Here is a 14,651-nt window from a genome sequence, read left to right as displayed (position 1 = left end):
ATATAAAAACAAACAATAACCACACCATATATAAAAACAGACCTCTGGCCCACAACCTGCAACAATCAGTCTAGAAGGCCAAACCACAATATTATGAACTGAATGTTGTTTCTCCCCCAGATTCATACATTGAAATCTAAGCTCTAGTGTGATCATATTTAGAGGTGAGGGACTCCGGGAAGCAGGCCTTCACCAGACACCAGATCTGCCAGCACTTGATCTTGGACTTGCCAACTTCTGGAACTGACTAATAAATGTATGTTAAACCCCCCAATCTGGAGCTGTGCATGGTGGCACACTCCTGTAATCCAGCAGCTCAGGAAGCTGAGACAGGAAGATTGTGAGTTCAAACCCAGCCTCAACAAAGGAGGTGCAGAGCAACTCAGTGAGACCATGTCTCTTAATAAAATATAAAATAGGGCTGAGGATGTGGCTCAGCGGTTGAGTACTACTGAGTTCAATCCTCAGTACAAAAAAAAAAAAAAACTACCTAAATTATTAGAGCAGCCTGATCTGACTAAGCACACAACTTTTGTATTAATCAATACCTCTGTGGTGTTCCTCCCAAAGACCAACAGTTCCAGAAAAATATAAAAAAAAAAAAAATCTCAACTAAGGGAGAGTCTACAGATATCTTGACCAATATACCAGTCAAGGTGATCAAAATCAGAGAAAGTACTGAAAGCTGCCACAGCCAAGAGGAGTCTAAGGAGACATGACTATTATATTAAGTGTAATGTGGTATTTTAGAATAATACAAGGACATTAGATAAAAATTAAGAAAATCTGAATAAAGTATGAACTTCAGTTAATAATAATGTACAAATATTTGTCCATTAATTGTAACAACAATACCATATGGTAAGTGCCATCTTACATACCACATAAGATGTTAATAAGGGAGTATAAAGTACATGAAAACAGAAAATATATTACTGCCATAATTTTTTCTGCAAATCTGAAAGTATTACAAAAATATAGTTTAATTTTAAAAGGAGAAAACATTTATATGAAAAGTTTATTAAAGTTATTATAAAGTTAACATACTTTAAATATTGGTTGTGTGCTACCTGGTTATTATTATTTCCTATCCTTTTTGTGCAGTGTGTGGTGCTAGAGATTAAACCCAACAGCACTTATCACTGAGCTACACCCACAGTCCTTTTGGTATTTTATTTTTGAGACAGGGTTTCACTAAGTTACCCAGGCCAGCCTCCAACTTGTAAGCCTTCTACCTCAGAACTCCCAAGTTGCAGGAATTAGAGGCATGTGCCACCACACCCAGCTCCAATCCTTTTCTATATAAGTAATGGATCAGAGTTTCAATTATTATTTATCTTGAAAAATGAATTCCAACTTAAGACCAACAGATTATACCTTTTCTTCCTTTTCTACCCTCCTGTCAAACACATGGCAGTTTTCTGAAGGCATCAAGGGTTTTCACATTCCCACATTCACCAACAGCCTGGGGATTTCTACAGCGAAATGCAACTCAATAACTACCACCGTAAATTTAAAGCTTTCTCTCATCTCCTTCTTTAGTACTGTTTGAGTCCTTCTTGCTCTACACATTATATTTTGGACTAGAGTTGGCGGTGTATTTTTCCTCTTTCCTTTTATGCTAAATACCTAAAAATACTGAGGACAGAGACCATATCTTGGTCATCATTCCACTCCTCCACATCCACATCAAGTACTATGACTTTCTAATAGTATGACTCAATAAATTTATTAGCTGATGGTAAGAAACTAGAAATGCAACATAAAAAGTCCTTTTCTACAGTACAAAAAAATCAATAAAACAAGGTTTGTGCAGAGATTAGTGATTTGGCTTTGAAATGACCCTGAGGTTTAAGAAGTTCCAGAAAAATCATGACAGTAGGCACAGAGTATAAAGAGATAACCAGTCAAGTTAGAAAATATAATAAAAACTTCCTCATTCTGACCAGAAATGGAGCTCCTGCTGCCTCACGTCTTATACTTCTCAGAATTGAAGGAAAATAGAAAATATACAGAGGAAAAATATGTAAGCAAGTATGAAAAAGGAGAACAGAAGCATTTTTTGTCTCTTTTAATTGATTTTTTAAAAAATAAATGACGGAATGCATTACAATTCTTATTACACATATACAGCAAAATTTTTCATATCTCTGGTTTTATATATAAAGTATGTTGACACCAATTTGTGTCTTCATACATGTACTTTGAATAATGATATCTATCACATTGCACCATCCTTGCTAATCCCCTGTCCCCTCTCTTTCCCTCCCACTCCTCTGCCCTATCTAGAATTCACCTATTCCCCCCATGCTCCCCCTCCCTACCCCATTATGAGTCAGCCTCCTTATATCAGAGAAAACATTCGGCATTTGTTTTTTTGGGATTGGCTAACTTCACTTAGCATTATCTTCTCCAACGCCATCCATTTACCTGCAAATGTCATGATTTTATTCTCTTTTATTGCTGAGTAAAATTCCATTGTGTACATATGCCACATTTTTTTAATCCATTCATCCACTGAAGGGCATCTAGGTTGGCTCCACAGTTTAGCTATTGTGAATTGTGTTGCTATAAACATTGATGTGGCTATGTCCCTGTAGTATGCTGTTTTTAAGTCTTTTGGGTATAGACCAAGGAGAGGGTAGCTGGGTCAAATGGTGGTTCCATTCCCAGATTTCCAAGGAATCTCCATACTGCTTTCCATATTGGCTGCACCAATTTGTAGTCCCACCAGCAATGTACACTAGAGTGTATCTTTTTCCTCACATCCTCACCAACACTTATTGTTGTTTGTCTTCATAATAGCTGCCATTCTGACTGGAATGAGATGATATCTTAGAGTAGTTTTTTTTTAGTTGTTGATGAACCTTTATTTTATTTATTTGTATGTAGTGCTGAGAATCGAACCCAGTGCCTCACGCATGCTAGGCAAGCGTGTTACCACTGAGCCATAATCGCAGCCCCTTAAAGTAGTTTTGATTTGCATTTCTCTAATTGCTATAGATGATGAACACCAGAGATTTTGCGTTTAATAGAAGAAGTAGGCCCTAATCTTCATCATGTGGGATTAGGCCCCAACTTCCTTAATAAGACTCCTATAGCACAAGAATTAAAATCAAGATTCAATAAATCGGATGGAGTCAAACTAAAAAGTTTCTTCTCAGCAAAAGAAACAATCTGTGAGGTGAATAAACAGCCTACATTCTGGGAGCAAATTTTTACCCCTCACACATTAGACAGAGCACTAATCTCTAGGATATATATAGAACTCAATAAACTAAGTACCAAAACAACAAATAACCCAATCAACAAACGGGCCAAGGACTTGAACAGACACATCTCAGAAGAGGATATACAATCAATCAACAAATATATGAACAGAAGCATTTTTTAAAAACTATCAATCCAGAAACTAACTCAAGAGAAACAGCTGATTGGGTCATAGAACAAAGTTGGGATTACAGAATCAGCAGCAACAGAGGGCTATAACTAAATATCTTCAACGTGCTGAGCAAGCAGATGATCACTGGGGCCTTGCTCCTCTTTCTCAGTTAGTCTTCATAACAATTCTATGAGATGCTTACTATTATTATCCTCAGGTATAAACAAGGTAACTAGTATTAAGATCATAAAACTCATAAATGAGCCCTCACCTTGTGCTAAAATGTGGTAAGAGCACCATCAATTTCATTACAGATAAGTTTATTTATTTATTTATTTATTTGGTAAGTGGATTGAACCTAGTATTGCTTTACCACTAAGCCACATCCACAGCCCTTTTTATATTTTATTTTGAGACAGGGTCTCACTAAATTGCTTAAGACCTCACTAAATTGCTGAGGCTGATACCAAATTTGTGATAATCCTGCCGCAGCTTCTTGAGTTGCTGGGATTACAGGTGTGCTCCACCATGCCCAGCTAGGTCATAATTTTAAAGTGGAAAATCTGGATATAATTAGCAGAAAGACCCAATGGGACTTGACCAGCTGGGCCTGCAGTCCTGGCCTGCCCCCAGGACAATGACTATACAGACTCCCTGAAGACATTCTTTCATGTCCCAACAGCAGCAATCAGTGGGAAGAGGAGACAGAGGTCCTAAACACCAGGAGCCAGAAGTGACAGTAGTGCAGCCGGAACACTTACACGGAAGGTGAGCATCAGGGACCACCATTGGGGTAGGCAAGTGCTGCTTGGGCCCTCCAGAGTGGAGGATTGTAATTATGTATTCATATTCATAGTCCTACTCCTCTAGGCAAATATAGCCTGAGAAACCCAGACTGAGTTGCTTTGTGATTAGTGGGTGAAAAAAGAAAAAGAAAGAAATTCTTAAAGTGAATCGTTTGATATTTTACAATACTTTATGCCATCCACCATAGGTGGTTTAATTTCCTAACATCTATCTTATTTATAAAAGTAACATATGATGCATTCATTGTTGTTGATTTGAGAATTGTATGATCATGTTTTGAAAACATTACTATATCCTTCTGTAACAAATCTAGGACAAGGACTCACAGGCACACCATGCTGCTGCAAGAAGCAATAGTTACTTGTTCTCCAGGGGCTCTAAGAAAAGGACGAAAGCAATGTGCCAGGACTAGGAGAAAACTGTTTTCATTTAATGCAAAGTGGAAACATCATTTCATAGACAATTGGGCTTCCTGCCTATGAGGCTATCTGAACTTTGCCTAAACTAATTAAAACTTCCAATAAATAAATTGATTTGAAAGGACTGACACTATTTACCTGCAATTTTCAATCTTCTGACTGACTAATCAATGCTAAAAAGAGATTTCCATAAAGCCAAGTATCAAAAGTATTCACATATGTTTTTAATGAAACATGTTACAGAAATCATAAATGGCTGCAACAAAAAAGCAAAATTCCCCAGGTATGGTGACGCACACCTGGAATCCCAGCAGCTTGGAAGGATGAGGCAGGAAGATCATGAGTTCAAAGCCGGCCTCAGCAAAAGCAAGGCACTAGGTCCTGTCTCTAAATAAAATACAAAATAGGGATGGGGATGTGGCTCAGTGGTTGAGTGCCCCTGAGTTCAATCCCCAGTCCCCACCACCACCAAAAAAGCATAATTCACTAAAAAGGTACTGTCATAATGTTTATATAATTTTATATATTATTTTCCTTTTGCAGGTGCTACAAACAAGACTTTTAAAGGACTTTATATTTTACTTCTAAAAGCTTTTTATTTTTTCTAATTTTTTTTAATTTTTTTTAGCTGCTAGGCATCAAATGCAGGGCCTCATGCATGCTAAACAAGTATACTTCCATTGAGCCCCCATATTTTACATGTAAATCATATTTATACCTAGAAATTGAGCTGGGCACTAAACCATGGATGCCCTTAATATTCAAGAAATAGTAGGGAAAAAGCCCTGGCCTATGACCACTGATACACAACTTCTTTCCCCTACTAATCACTATACTTAAAGACATCATTTAAGTTTTCTCTTTGGACTGAGCAATAATAAATCTTTATTTTGTCTTAACAGCTCACCAGTCCACGAAAGCTTTGAATTTACATCTCCAGTCCAAACAGCATGTTTTATCTCTTTACTCTTCTCTATCACATTTATTCACATGGCAAAACTAAAAATGCTCACTTTTAAGAATCATAGATCCTTTAACTGTTCTTTAAAAGCTTACAGAAATTGTTACATTATTTTCTGTAGTAAGCAATAAAAAATAGGTCAATGTAAAAACCAACTATTTATAGGAATACTTTTATAATCCAAACTAATTAATGTCTACAAATATTTTCTCAAACTTCATTGATGTTATATTGTCATCCAGTCTGGGCTTGCCCTCTAAAAATAGAATCTGTTCAAAAAATGTAAGAGCAAGAAAAAGTTTTTCTTAGGATGGTGACTTTATAATTGATTAGATTTGTCATAAGATTTGTAAAGATACATTTTAGATTTATTTTATAATAATACATACATAACTTCCAGTTTAGGGGGAAAACAATTGAGAAGCTAGTTTCTAATGTTTAAAATTCCATTTTTGCCTCTTACACTTCATATCTCAAATGTAAGGGTACAACTTAAAACATCCCTTTCTCAAAGAGTCATTACAAACAAACATTTCTGCAACATATGTAAGAAAAAAATTTCTCTCTGAAACATAATGTCAACTTTGAGCCTGAACTTAAGTATAATTTGTTTAGTTTTGTTTAAAATAAAAGATATCAATGAGGATAATTCTACACATACAATAAAACACACACACACACACACACACACACACACACACACACACACATACATACATATACACCAACCCCAGTCCTCAGGAAAAGTGCAAACCAGGTCATACCAATTCTTACTATGTAACACTTTACAAATCTAAATAAACATCATAGAAAAAGAACCAATTGAGTCAAGTGGGTGTAATAAATTGCAAAACACCCCAACAGCATTAGTTTATTTGTTCTATTAGGAATATTCAATAAACAGCACCTATCAAATAAATGAGAAAGATGAATTTTGAAAGGGGAGTAAAATTTCTTATTCCCAAGACAAGTAGACTTACCAAAGGAAGGAACTGTATGAACTTTTCTTGTGTCTATTTACTAATAAAATACTGACTTTGTAGCCACACCAAATACCTCTAAAGAACAAAACTCCAGACCCAAACTGCTTATGTGTAAAAATTACTTCATTTTTAAAGACTATTTTATTCTTCAAAGTGTTTCTACTGTTTCTGCTATTTTAAATTGTTAAGCTTTTTTTTTTAAATAGCAAAACAAATATGTCTTGTTCCCTGACCTAAACATTCCTTTAAAGTCCTTTAACTCTGCACAGGCTTACTCAAAACTTCTAAAAAGATGGATACTTACCCAGAGCTTTTACAAGATTTGGAGATCAACTTCAGAAACAAAGTTAGAGTTCTCCACAGAGTAAGAGTATAACTAGCACAATTCCAGTTTCCTAAAATTCAGAGGGCAAAAATACTCCTCAGATAAACGTTGCCTTATTTTGCACCAAAATTACACAGTGATTCCTCTAGCTACAGCCATGGCTAACAAAACACTGCTGGAACTAGCTGGGCCTCCTCACTTTCTTATTTTAGCTCAGTACGTAGTGCAGGAATGCCTGCTATATTTAAATGATGGGTAAGAGGAACACATGAGCAACTGTCCTGCTCCACTGTAACATCAAAAACACTTCATTACACATTTTCTCTCTTCTGGAAGATGCAAAACCCATTATAGGCATCTTCACAATGACATCTCAAGTACAGTAAGGATGTGTACAATAGACATTCAGTAGTGTGGTTCCGATCAATAACCCATTGTCCTGATTATTGAAATCTGAGAAATCCAGATTTCCAGCATAAGAGATACCATTATCTATTTTAAGCTGTCATTTCACTGTGAGATGCAAGCCTATAGAATACAAGAGTTTAGAGAAATAAGCTACCAGAGTGCCTTGGATTTATATAGCATTTTGCAGTCTTAAAAGCACTTTCTCAATCATTTAACCATCTTCTATGAAGCTACATTCTAATCAAAAGACCAATTCTCTCACCAAGCTGGAAGGCAACATACATTCAAATGATGCCTAAGCATGTGCTTATGGCTGTTTAAGTTGTGGTATTTGCGCATTTGCACACTGTCAATTCCATTTTAGACCCACATCTGGGCAACCACTGAGCTACTGTGACCCATCTCTCCAGTCATGTTTACACCACACCATCCCTTCATCCCCTTAGTGTTTTCTCCATTAGTTGCTTCTCTGGCAATCACCTCTTCTGAACACAGAGGAATGCTCTTTCTTTTTCTCCCTTATTATTGAACATTTGCCCAATTACCTCAGGAGAATCATCTTGAGTTTTAGTTGTCAAACAAATGATAATAGTGCTGAGTATTAACAATATCCCTGTGAACTAAGAGGAAGGAGAAACTTAGGTGGTGAAGTGAAACAAGTAATGGACCACTAGTGCCATCTATCTTGGAAAGCCTTGGGTACGTCCAGTCTGAGCTGTGTGCCATCTTGTCATGTATTGCCACTGGGCAACAACATTTGATAGAAATACAAAGATGAGAAAGTTACAATCCTTGCTCTCTAGCTCTTTAGAGTATACTGAGGAAATCTTCCCTTCTAAAGGTACTGTAAAAGTCTCCACCAAGTTCTCATCCTCATTTATAAATTAAGCTGCTTTCGCACTGAAATACTTCCCCCCACCCTACTGAAATACTTTTAATGTGTTTACTTGTATTGTTAGGACAACTAGTATTATAACAGTACTCATTTTTTTTGCAGGTGGAGTTAAACATTTTTTTTTTTACTTTATTTGTTTATGTGATGCTGAGGATTGAATCCAGGGCCTCTCATATGCTAGGTGAGCACTCTACCACTGAACCACAACCCCAGCCCCTCATTTTGTTTTGAACAATTTTTATTCCACACATACAAAAAAGAATATCAGCTATATTAAGGATATTAACAGACTTTTGTGAGCAATTCCAAGGAGTCTATGGATCAATGATAAAGCAGGCAGCACAGTGCCTGACTCATAAAGGTTAATTCCTCATCCCTCCCTAGTTCCAATCAACAGTTTACACTCAATTTATTTATTTGTTTGTTTATTTATTTATTTATTTTAAATTTTATTTTGGTGGTGGTACTAGAGATTGAACCGAGGACCTCATGCATGTCAGGCCACATCCCCAACCCCAAACTTGTTTCTAAGATGTGACTTCTATGTACAGTCTTTGTTCTAAGGAAACAAAATACATTTGGAGACATCAGCAAACAAGACAACATATTAGAAGACACTAAATGTTCAACATGGAAAACAAGTACAGAAACTTGGAAGAATATAACTGACATGAGATTGTGTATCCAAATAATAACTGACAGTAATAATAGAGCTATAGTTTATTTTTCTTAATAGACAAAAAATATTTTGTAAAGAAATATTTCAGTAAAACTGTCTATAAAGCAAATTTATATAATATCAAAAACTATTTTTACTCTAGCTTCTCTTATAACCTTAGAAATGAGTGCTAAAGTTAGAAGAGGGGACAGGCAAATCCATGAACTTAAAATGGTGCTAAATTATTTCTAGCCACATTATGTTTCTGTAAGTTATGTTTCATTGTGCCTGCCAATATTGTTCTGAAAAAATTTCCCAACTAAATATTTCTTCTACTCCCTCTTCTCCACATAGGCAATTTTTTTTTTCTTGCATTGGTAGAAAGTACAAGGTGTGTCACACAAATTGGCTCCCAAAGCCAGTAATTTTCAACATTCTTTATATTAAATTTATAATATGGACCAGAAGAATATCTTTTCTTAAATTCTTCCCCAAAGAACACATCAAATGTATTAATATTCTGAAACATGAGTAAACATGCATAATTTTACTCAGTAAACACAATTCTTGACTTCATAAGAAATTACTACATGGTAAATTTCCAAATCATTTCTAAAGGACAGTTCCACTGCTGAGTCACCACAACCAACTGGCATAATTTTCATTCATTTAATGATTACAAACTCAGCATGTGTTAAGCCAAAATACACTCTTTTCTAGATCCTAAGAAAGACAAGACCTACTCTCATGGAGTTTACAAGGACATGGAGACAATGCAAAATTAACAAATAAGCCAGAATTACTTTAAACAGTGTTTGGTGCTATACAGAAAATTCAAACCTGGTGAGATGTCAGTGACATAATGGCCATTTTAGGTAGGGTTAGTAGGGAAAGTCTCTAAAGAAACGAATTTGAGCAGAGATGTGAATGGCAAGTAGACTGCCATTCCAAATCAATTGGAAAAGCCTTCTGGGTAGAGGGTACAGCTGGTGCAAAGTCAGGAACAAGCTAGGGATGTTAAAAAAGGAATCCCAGCTGGTATGGGATATCATGATCGGAGAAAAGAGAAGTTCAGATTCAAAGAGTAGGATGATCATTACACTTTGTAAGCCAGGGTAATATATCTATATTTTATTTTCTGTGCAATGGAAAGCCATTTAAGGAAGCCACATAAAATGTGGAATTTTATTCAATAATTAGAGTCAAAACTGGGAGAAAAAATACATATATAGTCCATGTATTTGATTGCTACTATACCTATACTCAATGGAATTCATCCCAAGACACCAACATGAAATCTTGGAGTAAAAAAAAAAAATCTTTAGGAATATAAAGTTTCATTTTAAATAGATACATAAACTGGGAAGCTGAGAAAAAGACATCATACAGATTGCTTCATTAATGACTAAACGAAATACTCCAACAGTAAGTAAAGGCAACTAAGGTATATGAAATACATTGTAAACTCAAAACTGACATTAATCAGAAAATTGTCCTTTTCTGTGTCCACAAACTGGACCACCATAAGTGAGATATATATGACCCACCATAGAATTGAGCCTCTGACCTCAATTAAAAGTGACAATTTAGTTGGAGCATATGCCCAGTAATATGTTTGATCAATTCTAGTGTTCCAATCCCAAATCACTTTGCATATTACAACTTGAGAGATTTATTCATCCAGTGAATGATAAAGACCTATTATTGGCAGATGCAGTGGCACACACCTATAATTCCAGTGCTTGGGAAGTTAAGGCAGGAGGATCGTGAGTTCAAAGCAAGCCTCAGCAAATGAGGCACTAAGCAACTCAGTGAGATCCTATCTCTAAATAAAATACAAAACAGGGCTGGGGGTGTGGCTCAGTGGTTGAGTGCCCCTGGATTCAGAGCCTGGTACCAATAATAATAATAATAATAATAATAATAATAATAATACAATCATTTTCAACAGGGAAACAAAACTGAGCTGTAGCTAATATGATTCAACAATACAGGAGAATTGCTTCTGTATTTATCATCTTAATTTAAAATGCAAACATATTTTATAATATAAACAACTTTTAGCCTAAGCCAAGATATTATATCATGCATTTGTTTCCCAAAAGAAATGACATAGAATTTCAAATATCTTTGAAATTTCTAGAAACAAAATTGAAAAATCATTTAAACTGCTTGGTGAAAAATGGCAAAAGTGAATATTTTTAAGAAAAAGTGTGTCATGCAAAGTGTTTTAAATACAACTCTAAAACCTTAGAACATAGGTTATAAGAGAAAGTGCCATCAACATCAAAGAATAAAGTTATGCCATTTTTTAAGATAAATCTATCATTTTTCTGAATAATAACTTCATGACTACCCTAATCTATAATTAATTTTCTGCTTTCTAGAAAAGCATTGTCTTATGATATTAATTCACTTGAAATCTTACAAGTAATACAACTAAGGGTTTTTTTTTAATTAGGTTAAAAGTTCATTCTATTTTCAGTAGTAAATCATAAAATTATATTAACACTCTCCTATCCAACTTAAAGGCTGAGCATCAAAAATCAATTATCAAAGCTAATCAGTGTAGAGCTACTCCTAATATGTTTATTTTCTCCTTTCTTTTTATAATTCATTTTTCTTATATAAGATATGGTTGCCTTTGCAAAGTTTTCTGTGTGTGACCTAACAGAATACTATGAAATTCTTGGAACTGTATTCCTACTCTAAATAGTTTTGGCTCAGCAGTGAAGATCAAGCAAACCCAGTGGTAAGAGCAGGGAAGTAGTATAATGAAACTAAACTACACCTTAAAAAGAACCACTTAAATATTTTTTACTTAGAAAACTACATGTGAGCTAAAAACAGGTATGCTTGTTCACTAAGGTCCTTTCCCTTTATTGTTTTAAATGAAATTTCACAATTCATGGTTCTCTGGATCTGAACTTCACTTTCACATCTTTGTGTCTTTGGAGAAAGTTCATCCATCTCTATCTCAGATTCAGTACTAGAATTCTCTCACCCTTCCCGGTTCAGTTCCAGGGAAATTTCCACTGGGTTGTCCTCCTCCACTTTACATTATGGAAACTTGTACTCATGTTATAAACTCCTTATTTTTAGCCTGAGTTTTACAAAACATCCTTCTCATCATAGTACCAGCCACAGTTCCTATGCATAGGAGGCATTCGAGAATTATTTTTTTTCAATTTAAAGTTAAGCACAATTGCTACAAAACAGTCATATAAAGTTAAAAATATTAAAATTGCCATAGATTGGGGCTGGGATTGTGGTTCAGTGGTAGAGTGCTCGCCTAGCACCGGTGGGACCTGGGTTCGATCCTCAGCACCACATAAAAATAAAGGCATTGTGTTGTGTCTATCTACACCTATAAATAAATAAATAAATATTTTTTTAAAAATTGCCATAGATAATCAAGATATTAAGAAGAACACACCAAGTTGATCTAAGAACAACTCAGAACATTTTTACTAGATTCCACCCCTACAGGTGCAGAGCAGTTTCTGCATCACAGAAGCCCTGGCTCCTATCTCATAGCTCTGCCTCACTGTGATGGTGTGGGAGGCCTGTGTCACCTGCAGATCACCTAAAAGCAGTTCTAGATTCACAGCCTTTCCAAGAACATACTTGCCTTCATCATAGGAAGAACAAGGACCACAATGCTAAAGAGCAAAATTAATCCTGTCAGACCCATTGAGATCTCCCTGCAGAGTGAAGTTTGACCAGAGGAAGACAGTCTCTGCCTCACCTAGAGGAGGAGCTAGCTAGTGAGTTCTTCTCTGAGCCTTCCTGCTCAAGAACTTTCAGAAACTTGTTCCTAAACAGAAGGGAAACTAGCAAGAGAAAGAAGAAATTAAGTTGACAGCAAACTTTTGGCAGTTTTTCTAACTTCCAGCTTCTCACTTTAATTTAAAAGGGAAAAAACTGGGCATGGTGATGCATGTCTACAATCCCAGCAACTCAGGAAGCTAAAGTAGGAGGATTACAAATTCAAGGCCAGCCCCAGCAATTTAGCAAGGCCATGTCTCAAAATAAAATAATAAAAAGGGCTTAGGATGTAGCTTAGTAGTGAAGTGCCCCTGGGCTAAATCCCCCATACAAAAAATATAAAAAGTAAATAAAATAAAAGGGAAGAAAAAGGCCTCCAATATCTGTCACTGACTTTTGAAAAACCTAATCTTTTCTGAAATGGTTTAGTCTTAATTTTACATTCTCAATACAAAGTCTCCTTCTTCCTTTATATTGTCATAGAAATATCAGAGAGGTGAGTGTTCTCTGTGTGCTTCTCCTTTTATCTTCATTTATGACGAAAATGTGCAAGAAACCACACAGGAAACAGAAGTCGGGCATCACTGGGAAAGAGACCCAGGCTCACTCTATTATTTGTCTTGCCCAATGGCCTGTCCATCTTCAAAGTGTCTCTACCTCTTATACCTAGATAAGAATTGCTCCTACCCAAACTGACAAAGTATCAGTGAGAAATGCTAGATTTAATATTGCTGGAATAAAATGCAACAATTTTCTTCTTTAAAAACTGCACCCTTTCTCAGTAAATATTTTGCTTATTGGTTTTTCTGTATAAAACTGGCATGTGGCACTTGTGGGCTCATCCGCACATACATGCACAGATGATAATTTAACTTAATTTAAGCAAAATTTTAAAATTTGAACGTGTATTCGTAAGAAAAATTCACATTTAAAACTTTTTACAATTAATTTTCAGGAAGAAAAAAATTCAATGCATTTACCAATAAATGCATGATATATCGACTCAAATAACTTCTTAAAAGTTATTTGGGGCTTGAAAGTGATATATTTGCCTGAAGCAAGGAAGACAATATTATATGACAAGTAGCCACCCTAAAGAATGAAAAATCAGAAGGCCAGGGTCTCTAGAATGACTGGATCCAGTGGGCTAAGCAGTATCTATGTAAATAGGAAGAGGATTCTTGGGTACAGAATCCTACAGATAGTATCCTCTGAGGGATACAATCCAAGGGATAGTATGAAACAAACGTAAACAGGAAAGAGTTCAACTTAATCAAGATGCTGAAGGTTAGTATCTTAAATGAACAAGTCCTAACTGGATACATTGTTGCAAGTGTTTAAAAAGTGTTTTCTCAAAGGAGCCATACACAAGAAGATGAATTTCCAGACCTAGACTTCCAGAGTATGTAAATCACTCGCTGGGAGATACAGGTGTTAATACTTATCTATGTCCATACATAATTCAGAACTACAGGAATTTCCCCTGGGAAATTAAAGGGTGGTGGCTGTTGTTTTAAGAAACGCCCATCTATCTTGAATCCACGATTATTTTCACATTTCAAGGATTGTAACACTTCCTTTGAAATACTTTGTTTCTGCATTGTCTCTGGAGTGTTACTGTTGGCGTAGTCTTGTCTGTAGTGGCTGTCTATCGATTCAGCTCCAAGTTTGTTAGCACTGTCCTAGTTGCTTCTGCACTGAAGACCGTGGCCACGAGACACGCGGGAAGCACCGGGTTAGCCAGTGGAGCTTTGGGGGAGAGACCAGTGGCGATCTTTTAAAACCTCAACTGGGACCATCGGAAATTCCAGATCTCCTGTCCCACCTGGTGTCCCTTCCACATTCCGTTTGGTGACTTGACACGTCATCCGAGCTCCTGTGAACACCTGCGGGAATCCCTCGCCCTGCCTACATCAGAGCAACTACTCTGCGGGGCTCCGCTCGCGGCGGGCGCGTCCCGGAGGCCCGCTCCCCACCGGGCAGCGGTCGGCCCACTCCAGCCGGACCGGACCGAGCTTCTGACGTTCAGCGCCCGCCTCGGGGCA

At 36.4% G+C, this 14,651-nt stretch overlaps 1 protein-coding gene across 2 annotated transcripts in view; it reads right to left on the bottom strand.

Moving 5' to 3' along the window:
• Positions 1–7,679, bottom strand: part of St7 (suppression of tumorigenicity 7) — a 250,355-nt gene extending 242,676 nt beyond the window's left edge. Inside the window, exon 1 of one of the 2 annotated variants that reach the window (XM_048786023.1) lies at positions 6,857–7,679. The gene's annotated coding sequence lies outside the window, so the exon portion shown is untranslated. The remainder of the gene's footprint in view (positions 1–6,856) is intronic. The other variant, XM_048786024.1, reaches the window with a different exon arrangement.
• Positions 7,680–14,651: the final 6,972 nt, after the last annotated feature.

This window comes from Marmota marmota, unplaced genomic scaffold (genome assembly GCF_001458135.2).
Source record: "Marmota marmota marmota unplaced genomic scaffold, marMar, whole genome shotgun sequence".
NCBI lineage: Eukaryota > Metazoa > Chordata > Mammalia > Rodentia > Sciuridae > Marmota > Marmota marmota.
The sequence above is the reverse complement of the archived record's forward strand: the minus strand, read 5'-3'. Positions and strand labels throughout refer to the sequence as shown.